This window comes from Tenrec ecaudatus, chromosome 11 (assembly GCF_050624435.1).
Source record: "Tenrec ecaudatus isolate mTenEca1 chromosome 11, mTenEca1.hap1, whole genome shotgun sequence".
Taxonomy (NCBI): domain Eukaryota; kingdom Metazoa; phylum Chordata; class Mammalia; order Afrosoricida; family Tenrecidae; genus Tenrec; species Tenrec ecaudatus.
Genome location: NC_134540.1, coordinates 107,787,678 through 107,796,386, shown reverse-complemented (window position 1 = coordinate 107,796,386; position 8,709 = coordinate 107,787,678). Strand labels below are relative to the sequence as shown.

General features: G+C 40.3%; 1 pseudogene; it reads right to left on the bottom strand.

The window, feature by feature from the left end:
• Positions 1–1,040: 1,040 nt before the first annotated feature.
• On the bottom strand, positions 1,041–2,363 carry LOC142461031 (putative elongation factor 1-alpha-like 3; annotated as a pseudogene).
• Between the last annotated feature and the right edge of the window lie 6,346 nt (positions 2,364–8,709).

The window sequence follows — 8,709 nt, the reverse complement described above, 5'->3', positions numbered from 1 at the left end:
TGGGATAGCCCCCAACGTGCTGGAAACTTTAGGTAAGTGATTCTTTCCCTCTGTGTTCTTAAACCTTCTCTAGCATGTTTAGTAAACACATGTGAACTCCTAAACACACACCTTGACTGTGCATCCCTAGTTCTGCCCCATCTACACTTGCTGGGTATCCACTCATTTTCTCCAACACATTCCAGCGCGGATATTCTGGAAACACCACAAGGTCTCCCCTCAATATCTTTGTGAGTTCTACCACTATTGTTCCAAGCTTTCCTAAACATCGCTCAGATTTACCTCAAAAGTTTTCATGGGCTAGAAGATGCAAAGCAATCCTTGAACCATATGATTATGTGTGTGTGTGTGTGTGTGTGTAAATTTTCGATAGTGTCATAGTAGCGTTCATTCAAGAATAGTCCAGCTTTATATTCTATGTCAGGCCTTGAGCAGCCAGTGATAGGGAGAGAAAGGGGCTGAATTCCAGTTCCGGAGCTGCTCTTGGTAGTTGTCATCAAGTCAGTTCCACCTCGCAGTGGCCCTGTGTCTAACACAACAAAACACTGCTCAGTCTGGTGCCATGCTTATCAGTGCTTCCCCCCATCCCCCACCCCCATGTAAATCCATCTCATCAAGATCTTCCGCTTTTTCGCTACCCTTCTACTTCACCGAGCGTGATGTCCTTTTCCAGGGCCTGGTCCGTCCTGATAACATGTCCAAAGTAAATGAGATGGAGTCCCATCACCCGAACTTCTCCCCAACCCCCCTAATTAAACTTTGTTTAATTTTGACTCTCAAAATGCCGTGACAAATTTTGGGTCAAGTTGTTTCCCATTTAGGAAGTGTTGATTTTGAAAACGAATAACTTAAAACTGCCACACACAAAAAGAAACATTTGGTCCCCAAAACGTTCCTTTCCTCTGGACATTGTACAATGCACTGTTATGATCAACCAGTCTTTTACTGTGAAACCTAAATGGCCAGTTCAGACAAACAGTTTGCAGACTGTTCTGCTGCTGATTAAGACTGGCGTGACAGGTGTGATGGGTAATATTCATTTAGTCTTCTGAGCCTCGGGCAGGCTTGGTGACCTTGGCATCTGCAGCAGCTTTTGGGCTCACTGCCTGGATAACACGGACAGCAACTGTCTGTCTCATGTCTCGCACAGCAAAACGACCAGAGCAAGCTAGTCAGAAGCCCTTCACACACATGGGTTTGCCAGGCACAATGCCAATGATGGCAGCATCGCCAAATTTCAGGAATGTGGGGCCTCTTCCATCTCTTACCACATCAGTTATCGATCTTCTATTTGAGCTCAGCAAACTTGCAAGCATGCGAGCAGGGTGACGATCCAGCACAGGTGCGTCTCCAGCACTGATTTGGCCTGGATGGTTCAGGACGAGCACCTGAGCAGTGAAGCCAGCTGCTTCCCTTGGTGGGTCATTTTTGCTGCCACCAGTCACATTGCCACGGCGAACATCTTTGACAGAGACGGTCTTGACTTTGAAGCCTACATTGTCCCCAGGCAGAGCTCCACTCAAACCTCATGGTGCATTTCAGTAGACTTCACTTCAGTGGTAACACTGACCGGAGCAAAGGTCACCACCATCCCAGGTTTCAGAACCCCAGATTCCACTCTGCCCACAGGGACAGTGCCAAGACCACCGATCTTATAGACATCCTGGAGAGGCAGGCGCAGGGGCTTCTTGGGCGACTTGGTGTCAGGATGCAATCTCAGAGCTTCCAGCAGTGTGGTTCCACTGGCATTGCCAGCCTTACAAGTAACCTTCCACCCCTTGAACTGAGGCATATTAGCACTTGGCTCCAGTATGCTGTCACCATTCCAACCAGACACTGGCACATATGCCACGGTGTCAGGGTTGTTGACCATTTTTTAAATGTAGGTGCTGACTTCCCTAATGATTTCCTCATATCTCTTCTGGCTGAAGGGTGACTCAGTAGAATCCATTGTTAACACTATTTGCTATTTCACACCCAGTGTGTAACCAGAAGGGCAGGCTCAAGGGTCTGTTCATTCTTGGGGATAACAGCTTCAAATTCACTAGCACCAGCAGCAACAAGGACAGCGTAGTTAGCTTGTGATATTCCTGTAGTCATGTTTTTAATGAAGTCTCTATACTGGCCATGTAGTACTCGATGGTCTCAAATGTCCACAGGAGATAGAAACGGTGATGCCATGCTGATCCAGAGGCAGGCAGCCTTAAAGGAGCCATTCCTCATCTCAGGCGCCTCCTCCTCAATTTGTTGATGTTTTTGTTTGTTTTTTTGTCGATCCCACCTCATTTGTAGATCAGGTGACTAGTTGTGGTGGACTTGCGTCCAAGGACAATGATGTTGCTAAGAGTCTTCTCCTTTCTCATTTTGGCTTAGATTTCTGTGAGGGTTTCCACCAACATGTATATTCTAGTGGCAAACCCGTTTCTGAAAAAGCTCACCATCCTAACTTCGAAGGAGCATTGGCAGTCCAAGGTATGTAGACAGAACCCGGATTACAAGTGCCATGTTAACTACCAATTCGCTGAACTCCACAAAAAGTTAGGTGTTGGTTCTCCTGAACCGGTACGACTGAATTCCACCACTGGTTCTACCAGATGAGGGGCTTCAGAATGTTCATAGAAAAATAGGATTGAAAGATAATGGAGTTTTCCCACACACTTGTTGAAGCACATTGCATATTAAATCAAAGGCAGTGATTTAAAATACTGCAATCAGATATGAAACATTCTTTAATTTCTATCTGAGTAAAGAGAATAAGGTAACATAAGCTATTGGGATTTTCCAACTAAAATCTGTCTCTTAACCTCAGGAGTCAGAACAAAAAGAGGAGGTCCTGTGTTTTCATCTTATCGGTTACATAGTGGGTGTGAAGAGAGTGAGTAGCCCCAACTTGTGTAATTGTTATGTTTCTATTAGCATTAAATGTAAAAACGTGCTGCCCATCCACATAAGACATCTCACTGAACAACAGAGCACTTCTTTCTATTTACTTAAGCATGGAGCTAGAGTATGGAGAAGCACTAATTCTAACCTGGTGCACATCTGGTCCAAAAACCACAATCAATTTATTGCTGCATCTGAAACATTTCCAGAGACTGCCATATAATATATTTTCACACATTTCTACCAAGACATTTTCTTGGAACAAAAATAGACAGGTATATCTGTCAGTTCGATTTCTTGCAAACAAAACAGAAAAATGTTTGGCTCCGATGTCCGTACCGTCTTTGGAGTGGGAGAACTATTATATGAAAAAAGTATTAGTCAAAGGTGCCAGAAGCTCAGCAGTGACTTCCAAAGAGTAGAATTACTGACAACATAGGGAGGGAAAAAGATATGCACATGCACATATGCACCTCCCCTTTTTTCCTATTCCAACAGCCTCCTTATTGCGTTTACTTGAAAGAAATGTACCAGGGTCTTGTTAAGTCCATCTTTCACCCAGTGAAGAGAGGGAGTAGTATTGAATTCCCCATTAAATGGGATCTTCTGATCCTTGTGGATCTTTAAACAGAACTTTATTAAAAGTTTTATTAAAAATTAAAATGCAATTGAAAACACATTAAAATGCTTAAAAGTTCCACATTTTCACTCTAACCTCTCATGGGCATTCACAAAGAGATTCACAAAGGTATCCAATAGCCAAGCCCAATAAACAGGGCTGCCAAATGTCCCAATATTGGCCCCACTGAAATCATTTACTGCCTCCCTGTTGGCTGCATAATCTATCTTTAAGCACTTTCTCCTCTGCAAAAATCCCAGGGCTCCTGTAAGAGTCTTGTCTCAGCACGCCAAAAGCTTTAAGTGACGCCCCATTTTTGCGTTTTTCCAAGCCCCAGCCCCGAGCCCTTTCATAAGCCATGCAGGGCTTAACCTCTCTGGATGACCCCATCAAAGCATGCTCTGTTTGCTTGGCTGGCAAGGAGAGCACAATGACAAGAAAGCTTGCTCTCTGGCCAGATCGATAAACAGAATGGACATCAGCAACCCTCTTTCCTTCTTCTGAGCCTTTCCAGTGCCACTTTTCACGACCATGAATGATCTTGCTCACTTAGTCTGGGGAACTCCTAACAATGCACCCAATTTGCCCAACCATAGCTACTTGGTGGCGGTTTCCCTGACACCTCCTCCGGCAATCTATTCCCTGCCATCCCAAGACAATCCCACTATAATAGGGCATAAGACCCCTACAGGGCATGTTCGCATCACTGTTGTTAGGTCCCATCTAGTTGGTTCTGACTCATAGTGGCCCTAAATACAAAAGGGGAAGAAAACGTTGTCTGATCCTGCAGCATCTTCACAATCAGTCCTGTGTTTGGGGCCGCTGGTTCAGCCACTGCATCCATCCATCCTGCTGAGAGTCCTCCTCTGTTTCCCTGACCCTCTTCTTTATCATGCATGATGGCTGTCCCTCCTGATAACATGTCTAAAACACATGCTAGCAATCTTGCCACCCTCACGCCTAAGGAACAGTCTAATGCTAATTCTTCCAACCTAGGTTGTGCACTCTTCTGGCAGTCCCGGATGTATTTAATATCCTTTGTCAGCACCATCATGCAAAACCATCCATTCTTCTCTGGTCTTTCTTATTCATTGTCCAGCTTTCGCAAGCGTATGAAATGATTGAAAATGCCATGACTTGGGTCAAGCACATGTTAATGTTCAAAGTGACATGGTTGCTTTTGAATGGCTTAAAGGGGGCTTTTGTAGCGGATTTACGCAGTGCCATGTGCCATTGGTTATCATGACTCCTGCTCCCACGGGTATTGATTATGGACCCTAGTTCATCGCAATCCTCGACAACATCAATCTTTTCTCCATTTTTCATGATGCTTCTTATTGGTTCAGAAGGTTTGTTTACTTTATGCTGAGATGTAATCCAGTAAGTAGTTCAAGTTCTCTGCGCTTTCAGCAAGCAAGGTGGTGTCATCTGCACATGGCAGGTTTTCAATGAGAATCCCTTCCATCCTGGTGCTGTATTTGTCTCGTTGTAGTCTAGCTTCTCGGGATATTTTCTCAGCATAAATAGAAAATGTACACGGTGAAAGGAGACAGCTTTGGCATACGCCTTCTTTGTTTTTAAACCATGCCATATCCTCCCCCCACCCTTTTTTCAGTTACAATGACTTGACTAATGGTATATAGGTTCTGCATGAGCACAATAAAGTGTTCTAGAACTCCTATTCTTCACCATGTGCTCTTTAGTATGTTATGATCCACAGAATCTAATCAGATGCTGTTGTGTCATCAATCAAATAAGAGTACACATATTTCTGGTTTTCTCTGGTTTCGATCGAGATCTATCTGATATTAAAAATGACATTCCTCATTCCATGTCCTCTTATGAATTTCTGGAGGTTACTTGACATGGTACTACTGCACCTTATTGAATTATTTTCAGCAAAATTTTACCTGCTTGTGGCATTATCAATATTGTTCAATAATTTCCACATTCTGTCGAATCACTTTATTTGGAATCGGCATGAACATGGATCTGTTAGAGTCAGTTGATCTTCTTCCTTGTCAATATTAGTCCAAAAGCTTGCTGAATGACTTGCTGTCCTGGATGATTTTGCTGATAATTACCATACCAGTGGCACAGCTTCCAACATTGCAGGAACAGGTGAGCCTCCATAGTAGGACAAACTGCCAGAGGAGTGGTGCAAGTTCACATAATAGATGAAATACAGTTATAGTACATTGAAATTCATGGATAATATTGTGAAGCATTGGTAAAACCAGTAGTTGTTCTCCTGTGGAGCCTGTTCATGATCAAGAGCAGAACAAGGTGAAGCTGCATGGTTCAAAATTAGAAAAGGGTTGTGTCCCTCAACCTTACCAATTCAATCTCTATGCTGAGCAAATCATCTGAAAGACAGACGGCATGAGGAAGCACATGACAGCAGGAGCTGAGGAAGACTCCTTAACAAACTATTATACCAATGCAGACTGCACAAACAGGCTTGGCTGAAATGTAGGTAATTTGAAGCACTTACTGGAGGTCAAAGACCACATAGAGCATTATAGCTAAATGTAAAGAAAACAACAATCCTTGTATCTGACCAATAAACAACAAAAAGAACTTGAAGTTATCAAGTGTGTCATTTTCCTTGCACAAATAGTCCATGTCCGTGGAAGCAGGGGTCAAGAACTCAAACAACATATTGATTAGCCAAATCTGCTGTGAAAGACCTCTTTCAAAGAAGCCAAAAGAGTCGTGTGATAACTAAGGTGCACCTGACACAAGCCATGGCCTTTTCAATCACCTTATATGAATGTCAAAGCAGGAAAGTGACCAAGGAAGCTAGGAGAAGACTGAACACACTCAAGCATGGTGTTGTGACAAATGATTGAATGCGTCACAAACTAGCAGCAGAAGAAACAAATCAGTCTTAGAAAAATGTCAACCAGAATGCTCCTTGGGGATGAGATGATGCTGACTTACACACTCCACCAGGAAAGTGTAATTACGAATAGAGGACACTGTACTTGCTGAAGCAGAGGATTGCTGAAAATCAAGGAAACCTGTAATGAAGATGTTGGCACAGTAGTCACAGCGCTGGGCACAGAGGACGGCCCAGAATAAAATGACCAACTCAGAGTTTCCAAGTCCCTCAGCTCAAAGAGCCAACTGATCCCACTGACAGAACTCAGGATTAGATCTGCTTTTCCACCAGGGCCTGAAGTAGTGCTATTAAAATGAAAGATAAAATAAGATAATACATTAAATTAAAAGAACCAGAAGAAATATATATTTTTTAAAAAACAAGAAAAGAGAATCTAAGGGGCCTTATTTAATAGTAATGGAACAGTGAGCTCCCCACACTGAAAAGACAAAAGCTGAAACAATGGGATCAAAGTGAGGAAACCAGGATAAGGTGACCAGACGTCCTGCTTTTTAATAATTTGTCCCGCGTCCCACGGCCTTTTTAAAAAGTCCCGATTTTTGGAAAGAATGCAAGATAAGGCAGGGAACGGCAGGAGAACGGGAAGGGAATATATGGTTTTCAGCTGTCATGTGGCTACTTCACCAGGATATGAGTTTTATATTCTTTTTGCTAATTTTATAATGTTAAACTTTACTAATAACAAATAATTGTTGAGAACTGAAGATCGAGTTTGTATTGTTGATCAGGTGTTAGAATTCGACCACCATTGTTTGGACTTAATGAACAATGGCACTGTTTGGCATTGGCAATGATGGAAACATTTTGTAACTGTCTCTCAGACGATGCACATCCTACTGCGTGCTAGTGCTAGTTAAACAAGTGATGTCAATAAATCAGCTATTCAGATAATTTAGGTTATTTATTTATTTCATAACTATACACATTTTCTTGAATTTAGCAGACAGTACTCATATTACTTATATTTTATAGTGGTGGCAAAAAGTCTAGCACCGGCCTTGAAACTGAAACTTACTACTTACATTACGGAAAATTCAGAGGAAAAAATAATACAAGTTAGTATTGTTATTATTTAGAAAGAAATATAGGACCAAAATTAAAATCATTTAAAAAATATAGTTACTTTATAACAATCAAATTAATTTATAAACTAACAATAAAATAGGTTTATGTAATTATGTACATACTTGCTGTGTTTTTAAGCAATATATAGTAATTTATAATTTTAAATTATTTTTTTAGAGTTTTAACATAATGAATAAGAAAAGAGGATGCAAATTCAATGATGATCTAAGAAGTGAATTTCCTTTTATTAAAAATCTAAAAGCGATTATATGGTAAAATGTGAGAAATGTAATGGTGAATTTTCTATTTCACACAGTGGGAAGAATGATATTTCAAAGCACTTGGAGACAGAGAAACATAAAAGATATTTAAATACTGCTGCATTTTCCTCCAAAATACAGGAATTTTTTCGGAAAACAACTTATGGAGATGAAGAAAAGAAATTAGCATTAGCAGAAGGACTTATGTCTTTTCATGCTATTAATCACAATCATTCCTTCATATTTATGACTGTACATGACAAGTTGTCAAAAAGTTAATCAACAAAAAATTTGCCTGTGCTAGAACAAAATCCGAGGCATTTGTGTGTAATGTGCTTTCCCATATGCATTTTCAGAATTAAACAAAAATCTAGAAAAAATTAATTTTATATCCATATATTCTGACGCATCTAATCATAATGATGTAAAGTTATTTTCAACCATTATTACATTTTTTTATGTGGGAACTGGAATAAAAATTAGAATTTTAGATTTTGTTTCTGTGCCTGGCAAAACTTCTGAAATAATTTTCAGTTCCATTATTAATATTTTGGGGAAAAATTTTAAAACATAAAATGATTGCATATTGTGCAGACAACACGAATGCAAATTTTGGAGGAAAAGCGAAAAGAAGTACAAATAATATTTTTATAAGTTAAACAAAAACTTTAATCAAAACATTATTGGTGTTGGTTCTGCAGTGCACATAATACATAACGCCATTCAAACAGCTGCTGATTTGCATGTAGATATGGAAAATACTGTTTTTAAAATATATTCTTATTTCTATATATACACTGTGCATATTGAAATGCTTAAAGAATTTTGTGAAACTGCAGAAGTCGAATATTAGAAAATGCTTGGATACAGTAAAATGCACTGGTTATCTCTTTTGCCATCTGTTGAAAGAATTTTGAAAATATACAATCCTTTGAAATCCTACTTTCTATCACAGGATAAATGTCCTAGAATTTTAG